Source organism: Mauremys reevesii, linkage group 7 (genome assembly GCF_016161935.1).
Source record: "Mauremys reevesii isolate NIE-2019 linkage group 7, ASM1616193v1, whole genome shotgun sequence".
In the NCBI taxonomy this organism is placed as follows: Eukaryota; Metazoa; Chordata; order Testudines; family Geoemydidae; genus Mauremys; species Mauremys reevesii.
Window position 1 is genome coordinate 58,734,039 of NC_052629.1, and position 20,032 is coordinate 58,754,070.

The 20,032-nt window shown below is 42.3% G+C and overlaps 1 protein-coding gene across 12 annotated transcripts in view; it reads right to left on the reverse strand.

Moving 5' to 3' along the window:
- ZMIZ1 (zinc finger MIZ-type containing 1) overlaps window positions 1-20,032 on the reverse strand; it is a 486,685-nt gene that overhangs the window by 454,474 nt on the left and 12,179 nt on the right. Inside the window, exons 1-3 of one of the 12 annotated variants that reach the window (XM_039547298.1) lie at window positions 12,480-12,609; window positions 4,315-4,456; window positions 3,369-3,519 (exon numbers count right to left, since the gene is read on the reverse strand). The exons of the other annotated variants lie outside the window; for them this stretch is intronic. The gene's annotated coding sequence lies outside the window, so the exon portion shown is untranslated. Of the gene's footprint in view, window positions 1-3,368; window positions 3,520-4,314; window positions 4,457-12,479; window positions 12,610-20,032 lie in introns of those variants that run through there. 12 annotated transcript variants of the gene reach the window in all.

Sequence of the window (20,032 nt, forward strand, 5' to 3'; positions counted from 1 at the left end):
TTACTCCTTATAATTTAAGCTTTAAAGCAGTGTTTCTCAAACTGGGGTCGCCGCTTGTGTAGGGAAAGCCCCTGGCAGGCCGGGCCGGTTTGTTTACCTGCCCCATCCACAGGTCCAGACGCTCGCGGCTTCCACTGGCTGCAGGCCAATGGGAGCTGCTGGAAGCGGTGGTCAGTATGTCCCTCGGCCCAAGCTTCTTTAAGTTCAGGCAATGGAAAAACAAACAAGTCAGTTTCATATTGGTTTGTAATGTTTCTTCACTTGGTTTTAAAAACAAAAACAAAAAACCCCTTTCCATTGGAATTTTTAAAACTCCACATCAGCATTAGGCCCTACATTAGTAAAATTTGTTATCAATAGGATGACTTGCATTAGCAAATTGTGCATAAACTTAAATGTTTGCAGGATCAGGCCCTTACTTACCACTACATTAAAGAAATAAGCTTCAAAAGAAAAAAAAGTGAACATAGCCTACCTTGTTTTTGGTCCTCAGGCACCACAATTTTTATTAGCGATGGCATTCAGAAGCACACATGATTTTTGTTGATTTATTTTTATTATTAAAGGCCTAGTTTTGACCTCTGACTATTTATACCCATTCTATGAAATTATTTACTTTCAGAAAACCTAAAACATGTGTTCCATGCCTAACAATTTACATTCACCCCAAGCCACACTTTCGTTGTTATATTCACTTTTCCAACCCAATGATGATAGAATTAATTAAAACATCTCAAACTAGCTCCAGATAATCCCCTCACATGGAAAGGTGGTCAGTGAAGAGCTTGCCACGCTGTATAGCACAAGATAAGTTTCATTAGCATCTATTAAAAATAGAACTGGAACATATATAAAAGAAAAACCCATAGTAGTTGTTCTTTATTTGAGAGTAAAGAGCCTTTATCCTACATTGGTCATGTCTTCTTGGGGGAAGAGAATTAGCCAGAACAGTTTCATATTTTGAACTCCTCAGTGGTACTAAATAAGGCCCAAGAGTGTTGGCAAAGTTAATCACAATCCTGGGACCTGATCCAAGTCTCCCATGACAATAGGAAAAACATTAGAACTATAACATTCAAAATATTATTTAACTTTTAAAATCTTTGCACAGTTCAAATTCTGCTTTGTTCCAGCTTCGCCTTTGAAAATGTCAGTTACATTCTGAAGACAAAGTATTTTCCTCCTAATCGTGTACAATATTATCTGAATAGTCATAAGAACCACCCTACTGGTTTAACCCAATTGCCCACCTAGCCCCATATCCTATCTTCCAACAGTGGCCAAAGCCAAATGCTTCAGAAGGAATGAGCACAACAAGCAATCTGTCAAGTGATCCATTCCCCATCATTCAGTCCCAGCTTTTGGCAGTCAGAGGCTTAGGGACACCCAGGGCATGGGGTTGTGTCCCTGACTGTCTTGGATAATAGCAGCCACTGAAGGACCTGTGCTCCATGAACTTCTCTCATTCTTTTTTAACCCAGTTATAGTTTTGGCCTTCACAACATCCCCAGGCAAAGAGTTCCACCAGTTGACTGTGCGTTGTCTGAAGAAGTACTTCCTCATGTTTGTTTTAAACCTGCTGCCTATTAATTTCATTGGGTGACCCCTGGTTCACGTGTTATGTGAAGGAGTAAAATAACACTTCCTTATTCACCTTCTCCACACCAGTCATGATTTTCTGTAATTATATCAGATCCCCCCTTAGTCGTCTCTTTTCTAAAATGAACAGTCCCAGTATTTTTAATCTCTCTTCAGATGGAAGCTGTTCCATACTAGGGATGTGAATATCCTTTTAAAAAGTACCCATTTAAACTATTAAAATTATATTGGTTAACCATTTAATCGGTAACAAGTTCACAATCTACCCCTGGCTTGGGAGGAAGGGCCCACCTTGCTGTCTCTCCTCGGAGGTGGAGTACAGTGGGCTGGGGCATGGTTTTCGTGTGCATGGCTGGGCACTGCGCACCTTGCTCTGATCCCACCCCTCACCCTCCCAGTTACTAGGCGCTGCCTAGTGCAGTTGTTCGTTGGATCGCTGCCGGGAGAGCAGCGGTCCCAGGGCAGAGCCAAGTGTTCTGGCAGAGCCAGTAGTTCCCAGGAAGACCCATTGCTGCAGCCAGCTGCAAGAGAGAAGCAGAGCCAGGGGAAGGTGGGGAGGGGGGTGTTGCGGGGCTGCCCCCCAGCAGTGCCCTCTCCACCGGGCAGGGGCTGATGCTGCGGTGCCCTGAGCTGCGAGAGAGCGCTGCAAGCTCCAGCGCCCCCCGGTATTGCTGCAACGTTTTTAATGTGCACATTAGGTATTATAGTGTCATGAAATCATTTTACCAATCTGCTTTAAACGTTAACTGCAATATATTAACGGTAAGATTAATACTTATCGGTTAACTATTTAACCGTTTAATATTTTACATCCCTAGTCCATACCCCTAATCATTTTGGTTGCCCTTCTCTGTACTTTTTCTAATTCTAATATATCTTTTTCAAGATGGGGTGAAGAGTCAGGATTTCTAATAAGAGCACTAGACACTCAACAGAACTGGGGAAGGGGGAAAGGGGAGGGAAGAGAAGGTGCTTAAAATGATTGCAGAATTCTTAAAAGCTGGTAAAAGGTTTAATCCTGTGTAATGATTTACAAAGTGACAAGTAAAATAGATTTACTGTGACAGTTTGAAAGGAGACCAACATAAATAAAATTACCACTCACGTGGTACAACCTCTCAACCACCCTTTTTACAGCTAAAAGCATACACAAAAGGAAGTGCTCTACCAACCTATGTAACGATTCCCCCCCACACACACAATCCTGATCAACAGGGGGAAAGAAAGGAAAACCCAATAATGCATGAAAGCTGTACTGAGTAATTGCTTTTTAACCTAATGGGAGAGGGGGAGGAAATCAAAACACTGAATTGTTTGTTGATCACAAAAATGCTGCAATTCAAAAATAAAAGATATCTATATTCTATATTCCTAAGTAAAATACTACCAATGCCCATCCCCCACAAAAATTAATACTTAATGGGATTTGAAGATCAATGTTTTATCCATTCAATTGTAGATGAACATTACTGTAATACTTGTACTGCACAAAAGAGGCAAAACAGAGCACACACTATTCATAGATTAAGTCCTAAATGCTTCCCTGGCCAGTAAGTGCAATACAGCCACAACACAGCTCAGAGCCTCTGGCATTGTTTGCATTACTTTTACCACCAAATGCCAGCTACCAATGATTCAAGGCTTGCATTAGATACCCTGGGCCAAAGATACATACACGGTCTTACACTGTTTATTCCTGCCACTCTAGTCCATAGAATAGAGCCAACGTCTTTCACTGAAACACAACAAAAACATAAAACTTTACCAACTTGTATAAATACAGTTCTCCCTCACACTGTACTTCTGATGTGCAAGTCACATTTCAGTTTCTTTGTCAAGGCTGTTGTCTCTCAGACTGTGTTTATACAAGCACCAAGGGCTGAGTTTTCTTCCACTGAAGCAAACTCATTCAGCTTCCAGCTGTGCAGCAAAAAAAAAAAAAAAAAAAAAAAGCATTTAAAACACACTGGCTAGAGACCAGCTGCTCTTCTCTGCCTGCATTGAATTTCTGTCAGCTGCACTAGGCTTCACAACCTTAATCCACAAGCAGAGCAGATCGCAGGGCCCCAGATGGACCTGATCTTCAGCCACAGAGCAAGGGGTCGCTGCAGCTTTGGCGATGCCATTTCTCCTCCCATTAATCCCTCTGCCTTGCACAGATCACAAGGAACTGAATCGCCCCTTAAGAGGCTCGCTCTCCTTCCCCTCCCCCCATCCCCATCCCTTTTCCAGCCTCCTCCCCATCTTTCACCCCCTGGGCTCCCCTAGCTCTAGGGCACATCACAGCTGGCTGCGGGAACCCAGCTGATGCTAATCATGTTTCCATCAGCAATCCCAGGCTCCCCCTGTGGGGGGGGTGGGGGGGCGAGACACACGCTCCAGCCCCTTTGCCAGTTACATCAAGCCCCAGACGCTTGCTGTAGCTGCTAGCGCCAGCAGCCCATCCAGGGCTTCAAAGCCCAGCCTAAAAGCCACACAAGCCAAGCGGATCTCCCCGCCCCCCCCTCTTTTCTGGTGGGGCATCATCATGTAAAGAACACCCCCTTCCACACCCCAATAGGTGCTGGAACTGGTTTGAAGTGGTTCACATCATATACAGGGTTTATAGTTTCGTTCAATGACTCTCAGCACCCCCACTATACAAATTGTTCCAGCACCCCTGCCATCCCCACCCCAGATCAATTCTCCCCTGGATTCATGGTCCATTTATACCACCTCCTTCAGCGGCTTCTCAAAACTAGTGTCAAGCATCTGTTTCCTTTATCTGAATGTATGGACTCAACATGGATAATGCCCGCTTCCTCCACAAACCACACCAGAGACTGTAAACAGGTCAATAACCGCCAAGGGCATCTTCCTTGCAAAAGAAAAATAAAAGTGTGAACATTAAGATTCTAGTATACAGAATGATTTTAAGAAGCAGCTTGGTGTTTACAGCAACCCTGGGCTTGAGGACACATTGGAAGTCATCTGGTTCAACCACGACTGTGTAAAATTACTCTTCATTAAGCAGGTTTTTGAAAAAATTCAGTCTGATTTCATACTTGCAGGAAAACACACACACACACACACACACACACACACACACACACACACACAACCTCTCTCTGCAGAATTCCCATTGTAGACATAGTCTCTACATAGAAAGCACTGATTTGAACTGACGTTTGGAAACTTGTAATCAAGCCTGCCACCATTCCCTCCTCTCCCTCACTCCCTTCCTCCGCAACTCTCCCCATCAGCTCTGGTGGAACACACAATGCTGCATCTCTATAAGCTTAGGTAAAGAGAAACACCCATGTTTCTCCAATTTCCCCCTCTCCCTCCTGCGAAGAGCATGCATCTTCATCTGAGTCTTAACCACTGTTTGTCCACAGACTTGTAAAGTACACGCAGAAATGCATAATGGGAATCCAATCTGGAATCCAAGTGTTCTCCCACCATCCCTCTCCCGGGTGGGCAGTTGCCTACATAGCACACTAGTTGATGTTATAATTTGCTTACCAATCCCCCAAGGAAGGAAGCAAAGTGAGGGATCTAAAATCAGTGTAACATCAGCAAATGGCTGCTGGACTCTCAGGCTTTCATGTACTGACAGCTTTTCTCAAAACACATAACAATAACACTTAAGAACTACCCACAGAAGCAGTTACCACACAAGCCTTTCCTTCAAACCCAGGGCACCCGAGTATCCTTGGTTCTAAATTGACTGAATTGAGATAATTCATAAAGAGTTATTTTACAATAATACCTTGAGGCCCCAACTGAGATTGATGCTCCATTGTGCTTGGTGCTGTACAAAAAATGTAGGAAGGCAATCCCTGCTCCAGATAGAGAAGTCAGAGGATGGGACTGCTGTTTTCCTTTTTATAGGCAGGACACCAAATTAGAGAGAGTTTAAGTGATTCACCCACGTCTGTAGTGCAGCACAGAATTGAACACAGACAACTGGAATCCCAATTCAGTGCCTTAACCCCGAGACACTCTTTTCTCACTCCATCCAGTAATAATCTTTTATAGGCTGGGTCCACTGTTTCCAGAAAAAGAGTATATATACATATTTGTTTAACTTTGTAAATATGTACGGCTCAAATCCTCCAAGGACTTATGGTGCATGGTGCTTAACTTTACATACTGAGTAGTCCCAACTCCCATTGTGGGATCAGGGCCTGGTAATATATTGTGCATTTGACAGCGCTCTGTAGAGTCAGTTTTGCCATTTCATATGTCAGTTTCCTCTGTTTGTGTCTTATACATACAAATGGGAAAGAAACACTTTTTTTTTTAAGGGGGAAAGTATGACTATAAAGCCATACAAATTGGTATTGTAACTCAGTAGTAAATGAAATACTTGAAACTAATTTTTTTACCTGTGCCATTAATAACTCATTTACAGTATTAAAGAGATACCAACCTGAAATCTAGTCAGTTAACAAAAATTATTAATAATTTTAATTCTAAGTGCCACTTTAAATGAATTTCCTACTTTGTGTTATACAAACAATAGTAAAGTGAATCCTCAAAAGTAAGATTTCGTAATAATTACAGATTTCAGCATCTACAAATTACATTCCCTTTGATAGGAAAAAAGTTTTCATATAAAAAGGGGTTCTGATGACACATTCTGAGAGTTTAAAGATGAAGTCCTCTGCTTAAATATTTTAAACAATATGATTTGACTTAATTCAAATCTATATTTGTCAATAGATACATGTCTGAAAAATGTTAATCAAATGTGTGTAATCAGGGATGCTGGAACAATTTTTATAGTGGGGGTGCTGAGAGACATTGACCAAATTGTAAACCCTGTATATGATGGAAACCACTTCAAGACCGGGGGTACTGCAGCACCCCCAGCACCCGTACTTCCAGCACTTGTGTGTGTAACACACAGATCTCTAAGGCGGATCCTTTTGAAATAGAGGGGTTTCAACATGAAATTTTCTCCTGAGAATTATTATTAAAGCAACCAATCATGAAAGGAAAAATGACAAATTCTATGCAGAAAGAAAATGTATGCTCTAAATTTTCAAAGGTGACTAATGATCTCGAGATACTCTTTTGGGGTGTCCAATTTGACTTACCTTAAAGGGGCCTGATTTTCACAAGGGAAGTGCTTAGGGCATACTACATTTGGGCCGCTTTTACAGCATGTCATTTAATGCACCCAAAAAACTAGTCACCTGGGAAAACATGCAGAATTGGTCAGAAAAATGTTGTCCAAACCAAATTTTGATGGAAAATGATGGGGGAAATTGTGTGTGTTTTCGTGTGTGTGTGTTTTCCAACCAGCTGCAATTAGTAAAAAATAAATTAGTTAGTTAAGTTTGAGAAGCATGCATAATTCAAGGCTCTATGAGAGGTATGGGAGGCTTCCTGACAGCAGCTACGGAGAATGTGTGACAGGATCATTCTTCTGCGTTGTTTTATAATAAAGGCTGAAAAGAGAGGACTGTTATTCTGTTTGCAGCACTATTTTAGTCAAAAATTGTACACAGAGATGAGCCCTAGCCCTGATCCCTAAACACTTGTACACATGCTTAACTTTATTGTTGTTAATTAATGTATTGTTATTTATTATTTGTATTACTAACGTGCCTAGCACTCCCAATCATGGAGCAGGACTGCATTGTGCTAGGTGCTGTACAAGCACAACACAAACTAGTTCTAATGACTTCACTGAGACTACTCAGAGTGCCCAACATTCAGCATGCGCATAAGCATTTGCAGGACCAAGTCCCTAGTTTGTGCACATTTGTTCCATCTATTTGTTCTTTAGGAAGTTGAAGACATTTATTTAATTCATTTCTATTCTCCATTTAACATATGTATGTGCCTCCCATTATGCACATCAGTGGGGGAAGAGACCCTTAAATCTCTCTCTCACACACACACACACACGTTTTATATAAAATTGAGAGAAATATTTCATTCCCAAGGATTATAAAGCACATGACAGATATATTACCTAAGCACCCACAGAGTAATCCTAATGACTTTATCCACCACTACTAAACGGATGCAACCACCTCTAGGGCAAAACTTGGCAGCTGCTTAAGAACACACAGAAGCAGTGTGTAGACTACACAACAGTATTAAAAATCAGGGAGCAAAGAATATTGCACTGAGTGTTTCTTGGGGAACTTAAATAAGCAGATAATTTACGATCAATTGGATATTAGTCAGCACTAATTTCTAGGTTGACACTAGAGATTATTATTTATTATGTGTATTACTACAGTGCTTAGAAGACCCAGTAAGGGACCAGGAATCCATTATGCTAGGAACTGTACAATGGGCAAAATACCAAAACCTCAAACTCCTCCTGCAGCACTTCAGCCCCCCCAACTAAGCTTTAAAGCCTCAAAAATTGAGCAGGGAATTGGTCAAGCAAGCAGCTAGGGGATTCTGCCCGTTGGCCTACTTGACAGCTAGTCCCTCCCAAGAAGCAACTGACTGCACTGTACTGGTTTTGTATGCATGAGTGAGCAACATTCATAACTAGAGGCTGGCCCACAGGGACGCTATGAGAGCTGCTGGTACTGCAGTTCTCCTTCAGTTCAGTGAGTAGGAGCCTCTGTTTCTGGAGCATGAGAACCAGGGTTCTAGTCCCAGCTGTCGGTGTGTGGTTCATATATTGTAACAGAGGATTTATTCCGCTGCTATACCTAGGGCCCTGCCAAATTCACAGTCATGAAAAATGTGTCACGGACCATGAAATCTAGTCTCTTGTATACTTTTAGCCTATATTACATATTCAAACTAGGGTCCCGACCCAAAAGAGCTGGGCACCCAGCCAGCAGCCGCGCCTCTCCAGATACCCAGCTCTGAAGGCAGCGCAGAAGTAAGGGGGGCAATAGCATGAGCCCTCTACTATACCCTTGTGACCCTCTTTTGGGTTGGGACTCCCAGTTTGAGAAACACCACTAAGTCTTAAGGTCTTTTACATCTTAATATTTTGCTGTTTTTAAATACGTATTCATGCTTTGTTACAACACCGTGAAATTTAAGATTTTAATATCTGAACCCATGAAATTCAAGATTTAAAAAATGCTATAACCATGAAATTTACAAAAATGGACCGTGAATTTGATAGGGCCCTAGCTATACCCTACCTCAAAGGTGTCAGGACCTGGGGCTTCAAGGTCATAGCCCTGTCTCCCACCAAACTTCTCAGGGAAAAAGGTCCCAGGATGGGATTGCCAGTTTTGTAGCAAAACCCAAAGTTTAATAAGCTTCACATGAAGATTATGGATCTGTGGAAATATCAACTTTGTCTGAACCACGGGAACTGAACTGGTTGTTCTAGAGAAAACTAAATGACTAAATCTATGTTAACTAAATCTACACTTGCCAAAATTGTCATGAAATCTTAAATGGCCATGGATGCTCAGGACCTTGGCTCTATGGCTCATCTAAGGGTATATCTACACTTAAAATGCTGCAGCTGTGCCACTGTAGCACTTCTGGCCATCTACACTACCACTTACGTCGGCAAAACCTGTCGCTCAGGGGTGTGAATATTCCAACCCCTGAGCGACATAAATTACACCGGCATAAGCATTAGTGTGCACAGTGCTATGTCAGCCAGAGAGATTCTCCCACCAGCATAGCTACCGTCGCCTGTTGGGGTGGATTATGTTGACGGGAGAGCTCTCTCCTGTTGGCACAGAGCAGCTACATGAGAGGTCTTACAGCGGTGTAGCTGTATCAGTAAAGCTGTGTCACTGTAAGCTAATGTAGACATAGCCTCAATGTAGACACTAACTACGTCAACAAGGAGGGGTTCTGTCGACCTATCGCTGTCTACATTGGGGGATAAGTCAGTATAGCTACATCTCTCAGGGGTGTAAAAAATCCACCCCTCCGAGAAACAAGTTCCTTGTGCAGACCAGGCCTTAAACTCAGTATCTTATAGTACCATAGTGTAGCATTTGTTGAGCACTGACAAAGGGGAGAATGACATACTGAAAAACCAAACACAACTTGCCCTGCAGCACCAGATGGAGGGAAGAGGGGGTTCTTTGGAGATTTCTCCTTTGTAGTGGCCAGGCTAACCCTGTCTACTTTCTGAGGCATGATCAGATCACAGCCTGAAGTGGTATGGCTTCAGGCAGAGTGTTTCCAGCATCATTTCAGTTCTCTGAATCACTTCGCTGAAGATCAAAAGAGTTTCAGCCTTCTAAGTTCATAAACTGGACCAAGGGCTTCGAACAGGAATTGGCTACAATCACCCAGCCTCACTGACTGGCAGGGTTAAGTTCTTTGTCTATGTTTGTTTTGTTCTTGTTTTTCTTGATCCCTGATGATTTCCGTTAGCAGCAAGGGCTTCTTAGCACAGATTTACTGTGACTTTTACTTACTCCCTAATAATAATGATGCTAACAACCAAGTTGAAATGTTACCCTTCTTTAGAGCTTTATACCAGAGTGATGTTAGGAAAAGATGACCTCTGTTTGTCAAGGCTTACATGAGCCAACGACTCATGAATGATTACATAGTATATGTAAGTAAAGCAAGTCTTTTGGAAGTTTCTTCCTTTAACATATTTTTCTTTTCTAAAGCTAACAGGGTAAGAAAGTGTTTCTTCCCTAGAAAATCTATCACACTGGATTTAAAGACCTCCAAATCTACCTTCTTCAGAGATTTGACAATATTCCTTTGATTTTTGCTTTGGTAGTGGTGTGAAGTGGCTACAGGCTGACTAGGGCTATTTCTAGACTTTTTTTTTAAGTGCATCTTGGGAGCTGTAGTTTTGAGCACACATTGTTCTGTCTGATTTAAAAGCTGTCTGTTTAAAAGAAACATTTCTCTTAGGATATATTGTTTGCACTACAATACTGAAAAAGAACATTTATAAAGACAATCTGGCACCTTTTATCTGATTTCCTTAACAGACCTGCAGTCCAGCGTCCTGAAGCCCCAGAGCAGGTTTAGCAGAATTTAAGTATCCTCACATCCGCTTAATTATTGTACCGCTACCCTCTTTGGAAGTATGGACTGAGAGGTCAGGAGACTGCATCTAGGGGTAGTTCATTCTGGCTATATCTACACTGCATACACCACAGCAGCTGGGCCACTGTAGCACAGTAATGCAAACATTTATTACAGAGACAGAATGGTTTTTTTTTTGGTCTCTGTAGTTAATCCACACCTCCAAGAGGCAGTAGCTAGGTTGACAGCAGAATTCTTCCATTGACCTTGTGCTGTCTATATTAGGGCTTAAATCATCTTATCTTCCTCTCTCAGGTAGGCAGCCCCTTCATCTAGTTTTAAGCTAGACAGTTTTGTTTTTGTATGGTTTGTTCTTGTCCGGTACTGATATATAACCGGACATGGTTTTATCTTGTATCAGCATGGACACACTGAAGATGCCATTTTGCAAAGCGCAGGCTCCACCCTTGCTACCATGACCTGCATGGTGCTCTCTTCAAAATGGCATCCTTATATGGTGTGACCCTGCACTCACCATGCATATGAGGTAACGCAGACTGGGGTAGGCTCATGCCATCCCGGAAGTTTGTGCAACTGAGATGATGTTCTGTATTCTAGACATACATCAGTGGGCATCCTACTCTTGGGGGCAGTGAATTTTTCAGACCCCTAAATGACATAGCTTAGTTCACCTGTGTTTTAGGTGTAAACCAGGCCTAAGAGCTTTGTAACACCTGTTAGCAATCTTAAGGCAAACAAAGGCAACTGTTGTTGATACAGTCTGAGCTGGTTGAGGTCAATCTTAGGGGTTGGGAGCCTACTGTTTCCCTCAGACAGCGAACAAGTTAAATCTACAATTTGCCTTGTCTACATTAGGATTTTAACAGATGTTAGTTAATATGTTAGCACCCTTTTTCCTAGTGAAGGCAAGGCCCCTAAGCGTGAATACAGATCATTAGTCTGCTGAGATCTCTATCAAGGTTATTGGTAAGTAACAATTCTAATTATTTTTTTTAAAATGTGGACATATAGGTCTCAGAATTAGACCAAGATCAAGCTCATTGTAAATAGGTACTAAAATGAGACAGCAGTAAAGTAACTTTTGGGCACCACGGATCTGGGCTAAATCTTAAACCTATGATGTGGCAAGATGAAAATAAATTAATTGACAACAAATCGGGAGATTTAGATTTAATTTAAATATAAACATCTGTATGTTAAGTCATGTTCTGGCACTTTAATCCAGTATGTAACTTATGTATGTAATCTCTGTGTGTAACTTAATTAAAGATTGTTTTATATTGGACATGCATTTTGATGCTACAGTTTGTGGGGTTCAAAAGAGACATTCTAGTCACGTAATCCTTTGACAGACAACTGTTTTACACCATCACACACACACTTCACACACACAATAGTTTTAGGTTTTTTTAACAGTAGAATACACACTGGCTTTCTATGGGATGCATATTGCCATTTCATTTGCCTACATGGCTGCATTTTCATCTTTTTCTACCAATGCAAAAATAAATAAATAAATAACACTCATGTGTGCACTCTCTCTCCTCTTCCTCCCCCACCCCCATGAGCTAACAAAGTAAATTGGTTTTAAAACAGTGGAAAACAATCCATTCTCTCCAGCTGTCAAGAACTGTTCTCCAAAGTCTCTTAGGAAATTAAGTAAAATAACGTCTCTGATGGAAAGGCATTAGGACTTTCCTCATAGAAAAAGAAAGCTCACACTTGAATATGCCTTGGATGAAAATGAAAGTCCATAGTACAGTATGTATATGACACCCTGCAAAACAGTTACCACACCAAGTCAAACTACCAGAATTCTATTGATTACATGACCGTGCCTAGCAATGCAGCAGGGAAGTCATCCACATATAAGGGCTAGAGATGTATTCTGAGTACTTATCAGAAGCCAGTGCAATAATTCTTACCTGGAAAGTGCTGTTTGCAGCTGCTCGTTGATTTGTCAGCACACATACTGCTCTCTCCTCATGATTTATGATGTTCTAGCATTGAGACTTCTATTACTGTCCTCATTTATTGCCTGCAGCTGTCATTCTTACCAGCAATTCTACAGTTGGTTTGTAGGTGAAGTACCTAAGGTATTTAGAGCGTACACCCAGAGATGCAATTTTAATCAAACCGATTCACAAGCTGCATTTAGATGTTGGAACGATGCACGGATCATAGCAATTAAAGTGGACTTGACCGACAGAGATAAAGTTCTATCTCTCTCTCTCTCCTTCACACACACACAAGCAATTAAATACCTCCAACAGTATTTGTATCTAGCAGCACTATGGATTTATGTGGATTTGTTAAATAAAGGTAAACATTTCTACAGCTCAGACTCTCAGAGCCCTTGACAGATATTTAAAAATGCAATATATATGCAATATATATGTTACAAATCCAGCATTTTCACTTCACCCTCTCTCTTCTCCCGCCCTTGCCCAAAATGACCAAGCAAAAGGTAAACCAACAAAAAACAACCCCACTCACCATTTACTATTCCCTCACTATTCTTCCCCAGTTCAAATAGATGGACTTTCCAACATGTCCTAGAAGACAACAGATTCAGGCTATTACAGACTAATGCGGGTGGGGCCTGAACTACATTATTTCCTCATATAGAGATCCTCCCATCTGAGGAAGCATTTTCTACACATCAAGAATTTGAGTTTCAAAAGGTACCAAGCCTCCACAGCTGCCACTTAATTCAGTGGAAGCTGCAGGTGTTTTGTACTTTTGAAAATTAGGCCCCCAATTTCATAAATTGTTCATAAATAAATATTTTAGAGACAGTAAACTGAGGCAAAGTGTGAGATAGTGGACTCAAGCAATAATGAAAATCTCTGCTTTCATTTTAAAAGAGGGGAAAAGGACATTTCTAGTACTGATGGTTGTGGAGAAAAACTTGTAGGCATGAATCCTAAAGGAACAAAAACAAGAAGGCAAATAAAATGAACCCCAAGTGAATTATTTACAGCCTTATGATTTTCGGCAGCCTGGTTCATAATGGATTAATATTGGAGGTCATCAGTTCTGGATTCTTGACACCTAGTTGTCTGCTTTAATCACTAGACAACACCAGTACATTCACTCTTTCAAACACTATGCAAACGACACAACCTAAAACTACAACACTCACGTAAAAAATGTTAATCATCAAGTTACAGAAGGAGGGTGCCTGATGGCTCCCATTTCTGTAGTCAACCATTATTTACATTTTAAAAGATGATAAAAAACACAAAAACCAAATTACAAATAACAAATGAAGGCTCTTGATCTACACCTCTAGAAGCAAAAAGAAAAACCAGGCTTTGGCTCATACCATCATATTAAGGTATGGACAGACAGCTAGAGTGTAAAACCATGTGGTATTCAGATATTGGTCAGTCACATTTGTGTAATCCCATTATCACCCTTAGAAAAGTTTGGTCTGATCATATCAGTGCGTATTTCAAGAAGTGTACAGAATTGAACCTATGGAACAATGGCCCCTAAGAAAACAATTAGTTTCTACTCAGTAGTCTGCTATCCAGGTTAAAAAACAAAATCAGCTTTTAAATAGTATGCTAAATAGAGAACCACATGCCATTCAAAGTTGTATGACGCTCAAACTATTTTTTCACCAAACCGACATTTACATCTGTATTAAACCCCTCACCCTCCAACTAACAACCTTTAGGGGGAAAAAAATCAGTCTAAAATTAAACCTGCAGTTGTTTAGGGATAAAAGTAGCCAACTAAAAGCTAGCCTAGCTTTTAATCTTTATACTGTATTCTTTACGAATGAAATTTCTCTCACACACACTTACACTCCCTTTTCCTCCATCTCTGGCTATGGCTACACTTAAACTTCAAAGCGCTGCCGCGGCAGCGCTTTGAAGCGCTAAGTGTAGTCAAAGCGCCAGCGCTGGGAGAAAACTCTCCCAGCGCTGTCCGTAAACTCTCCCAGCGCTGTCCGTACTCCACCTCCCTGTGGGGAATAACGGACAGCGCTGGGAGCGCAGCTCCCAGCGCTGGGGCTTTGACTACACTGGCGCTTTGTAGCGCCGCAATTTGCAGCGCTGCAGAGGGTGTGTTTTCACACCCTGCTGCAGCGCTGCAAATTTGTAAGTGCCAAGCTACACTCTCTCTAATTATATCCTTCTCTATAGATGCCACAACACACAAATATACAAGCACACACAAATTTAAAGGCTGCTTTCAGGCTGAGGCTGTCCCTGGGACTTTTCAGCTCTGTGCAAACGATTCCAATTAAATTAAGAATCTCACAAATACTTAGCCTCTCCCCCACTCTCTCTTAAGTACAGTGGGAGCCACAACTGAAAAGGGGAGTTTGTTCCAATTGCCTGCTAATCACCTGATGCTGTCCTGATCCATGGATGTGGCAGAAAGACATAGGTGGAGAACTCCAGCTGTTGAACTGATCTCTTGAAGTTCCTCACCCTAGTCACTCAAAAATAGCAATGAAAAACCAATAACATTTGGAACATCCCTCAATCGTTAAATTTTCTTAACACTGGGGCAGGAAGATTTAAGCATTATCAACATGGGGGAAAAAAAACACCTCAAAACATTTTCAAACCTCATTCACTTACAAGTACACTTCTACCCCGATATAACATGGTCATGGGGAGCCAAAAATCCCTACCGCGTTATAGGTGAAACGCTGTTATATCGGGGTAGCAGTGGCAGGGCTGCAGCGGTGATGTAAAGAGCCCGGGGCTACAGCTACAGTCCGCAGCAGCCGGAGCCTCGGACCCTTTAAAGCGCCGCCGGAGCCCGCTTCTACCGCGTTATATGCGAACCCGTGTTATATTGGGTCGCATCATAGCGGGGTAGAGGTGTATTGTTTAAGCCACATTTGTTTTCAAGACATAAATGACAAATCTGATCTTACTTCCTGGCATGAAACCTTTAGGGCACAAGCCTGCAAACACTTAAGCACATATCTTTACTAATGCAAGTATCTAGGTGTACTGTACGTGAAACTTAAGTTACTCATCTGCATGTGTGGGCAAGGCCAATATACATTAATTGTAAGGGTTGAGACCCAGATTTTTAAAAGTATGTAGGCGCTGCTGTGCTCAGTGTCCCGACTCTACATGATATAGGAGCTAAATCTCATTTCAAAAGGGATTTAGGCACTTGGGGGGTCTAAATTCCATCAACATTTAGGCTCCTAAATCAGTTAAGCATTGCAATGTTCAACATAGCAACACCTTAATGCCTTAAGAATTCTGGACCTTAGACCCCTTAGGTTTTAAAGTAAATGGAAAAGAGTACGGTGGTTATATCAGGGTGTGTGTTTGTATCTCAAACTAAAAATATTACACATTCACAAAACAAGCCACGTCTAGCTTCAAACACAGCAGTTGCCAGAGAACACCAGCCTTTTCAGTGTTGTTTATTAGGGTTTTGTATTTATTGAACAAAGAAGCCAAGCAATCTTTTAAAAGGGACTGGCATACGTATAGCTCATCTTTAGCCTCCTTTGAAAATGTTTCCAAATCCACATTGGAAGTGAGGAAAGAAACTTGGCTTCCAAATTCTTTGCTTCCTCCATAAAATCATTTCAGATCACTCTCCTGCCTTACCAATTTCTGCCACAAAATAAAGTGAGAATTCACAAGAGCCTGAGGGGAATAAACAGAAAAATATAAAGTATTTAAAAATATATTTAATGCGCCAGGAGATATGAAATATGTTTCATCATTTTGTGACTTAATACACTGGGAAATTGCTAGGACAAGATGCTGGCAAAACTACAGATATTTTTATTTCCATTTCTCTCTATTGAGAAAGAGCGTTTCAGACAACAGGGAGCTAAAATTGACATGCCAGCCAACTGTTTTTCTTTGTTTAAACCAAGTTCAGTGAGGTACAAAGTACTAAACTAAACAGCAGTGTCAGAAATACTTGAAATTCTTCTGCAAAGAAGTATCAGAAATTTTCGTAGCGCTTTCATGACAGGACTATTCCCAGAATAGGAACTGGACACAAGAATTTTTCAAACAGTTATAACAAAGTTTATTAAATGAGAAAATAATTTTCATATTATTTCAGGTCATGTCACATCATAATAAAGTCAATAAGGATTGGAGTGGGCAAATTACTTGGAACCTATCAGGGTGTTTTCACTTTCTGCATTTTAAGTGTGAAAGGAATCTAGTGAAACAATTACATGAAGCCATGATCAAAACCCTATTGTTAAGCATCTCGCTTCACCTTAGCAATGAACTGTTGTAAATGGAACAAAATTAGTATATATTCATGTGATTTTCCCCCCTCTTTACTTCAATGATAAATACATTCACCTCGGGTTGCCAAGCGTCCAGCTTTCAACCGGAATACCCGGTCAAAAAGGGGCCCTGGTGGCTCCAGTCAGCACTGCCAACTGGGCCATTAAAAGTCCGGTCAGCGGTGCAGCAGGGGCCCGGGGCTAAGGCAGGCTCCCTGCCTGCCCTAGCTCCCCACAGCTCCCAGGAGCAGCCGCCAGGTCCCTGCAGCCCCTAGATGCATGAACGGCCAAGGAGGTTCCGTGCGCTGCCCCTGCCCCAAGGGCCAGCTCCGCAGCTCCCACTGCTCAGCAACTGTGACCAATAAGAGCAGCACATGTGTCCAGGGTCTGCATGGACCTGGTGGCTACTTCCTGGGAGCCGTGGTAAACGCTGCCAGGACCCTGTACCCTCTCCCGCACCCCAACCCCCCGACCCAGCCCTCTCCTGCACCCCTTATTTCTGGCCCCACCCAGAGCCCCACCCCCCAGCTCCCTGAGCCAGCCCAGTGAAAGTGAGGGAGGGAGGAGGAGAGCGGGGGGATGTAGTGAATGGCGTCGGAGAAGGTGCAGGGGTGGGGCCTCAGGGAAGGAGTGGGGCATGGGGTGGGGCAGGGGTGTTCTGTTTTGTGCGATTAGAAAGTTGGCAACCCTACATTCACCTGTGTTTCTAACAGCATTGAGCAGAGCCAGGCAGGGTACTTACTACCAGATACAGCGCAAGCTTGTGGGACAGTTGTAGTACATGAATCAGTGTTGTTATTGTATCGAACAGGTCTAAGATCAGTTAAAATCGGCAAGGACCCTGTATGTCCTAAGGTAGCACTGAACCCAGATATCCAAAGATTAAAGATAATGTATTAACACACTGCACCAGTCAACTTACATTCTAGCCCAACCCATGGAAATATGTCAAATCTTCAATACAGATGCTTAATGTCTCTGTGTTTTAGTTAAGGGAACTACAATAGTAAAACCCAAACTGAGTATATTAAATATTTTGTTGCAGAGCTCTTCTTATTTCTGAGCACATAAGGTATTTTCTGGCAAGGCAGGCTGACAAAGAAGTGGAGGGGGAAAGTTGTAAGAGCCAGAGGATCTGTACATATTTTGGCAGATTTACTTTGTAAGTTGATCTGGATGAACATTTAAGACATATTATTTACTGTCGTTGCATCTGCCCTTAAATGGCAACTGTAAGAGCATGGATAAATGGACTAAGATGTCATCTATCCACACTACAGTTCCTATGGAGCAGTTTACTTTCAGACCCTCTGATTTTAATCTGTGTCAATTATATTACCAAATTAGTGCCACTCCCACTTATTTAAATCAATGCCAGATAAGGTCCTAGTTTTTTAGCTTCCTAAATAAATGCTTCTGAGCAAATTTTTCTCCATCTTCTACAGCAAAACAAATTATTATAATAAAACTGTGATATACGAGGACCTGATCCTGGAAGTCTACCTTTTGCATGCACAATTTCCTTTAAAGTGAATCGGAATCCTGCATAGAGAACTTCCAGGTCGATGAAACCAAAAGATCCAGAGTAAAAAGCACAAAACATACATAATGCAAAAGTACATACACAATACTATGCGCATGCACACAGGGAATATATGATGTTGTGTGGTCTGACTTACAGATTTTATCAGCAGGTGGTTAAGATGTCCTCATTATTATCAAATGGCTTTGCCACTGGTCAGTTATGTAGGGCAGGTCAATTCAAACCAGTGCCAGTAAAAGCTATACACCACACCACCGTGTATTCTGCATATGCCACAGACTTAACAGAAAAATATTTATTAATGTTTCAGGGAGTTTCAAAAGAAAGTTACTAGAATTACTATTATACCCCTCTGCCTGTCAAGCCAGTGGTCTCAGTTAAAAGAGGCCTGATTTTCTGAAATACCGAGCGCCCACATCTATTTTAATCAACTCTAAGCTCTCTGGGGCAAGGACTGTCTTTTACTATGTGTTTGTAGTGTGGCTATCATAACGCAGTCCCAATCCCCAATTTCTACTTTAATACAAACCACAAATAATACTACTAAAAATAAGTGCCCATCACCTCTGAAAATGAAACCCTGTAAGTCCTAGCACACAGACTTGACAGGGAAATTACAATTCAGTCACCGACACAGGATTTTTAAAAATATTGGACTTGTGTCTGCCTCATGCTACTTTATGAAGTATAAACAAAGTCTGAATGGGTTTTATTTTGCTTGCACTTATAACTTAGATGCTAGGTTCCCTGTCAGCTGCAACGCCGAGCAGCAAGGGCCGCGCAGGTCCCCCAGCGCAGCCTCTCTGGAGCTGCCGGGGGGGAGGAGCCCCTCCCCCGGCCTGGCCCAGGCCCACCGGAACTGCCGCGGCCTGGGAGAGGAGCTCTTCACCCAGCCCAGCCCAGCCAGAGCTGCCGTGGTGGGAAGAGGCACCCCTCCCTCCCCAGCCCAGGTGCTGCTGGGGGGAGTCCTCTCTTCCCACCATAGCCCCGGAGCAGCCTGTGCCCCAAACCCCTCATCCCCAGTCCCACCCCAGAGCCTGCACCCCAGCTGAAGCCCTCACCCCCCGCACCCCAACCTTCTGCCCCAGCCCTGAGCCCCTCATCCCTGGCCCCACCCTGGAGCCTGCACCCCCCAGCTGGAGCCCTCACCCCTCTCCACACCCCAACCCTCTGCCCCAGCCCTAAGCCCCCTCACACACTCTGAACCCCTCAACCCCACCCCATGAATTTTGTTATGTGCACCAATACAGAGGTGTTTTTTTCACATATCACCTCCATATTCGTGCACATAACACAATTCACTCCGTACATGGGTGGGAAAAATTAGAGGGAACACTGCTTAGAAGTATCAGATATGCAAGGTCTGGTTTTGCTAGAAGACTTCTTGTAGGCCTTGGATGACTGAAGTGAGCTCTTACACCATAAGTGAAAGATGTGGGTGTGAGATAGATAACAAAGATGTCCTTTCTCCCAACTGTTCATTGCACATTAGAGCTTTGTGTGTGTTAACAAAAAACAAAAGTTTCAAAAAGTCTGACCAAATATTTCTTCCCCATTCAGTCTCTTGATTTGCAACACTCCTTAAACAGGTCATTTGAAGAACCACCATCAGCAGGTTTAAAAGCTTGTCAGATCAGAGGGCTATTGGGGAGGAGCAGCAGAAAAGATGAACTGGTGAGGAGTGCACAAAG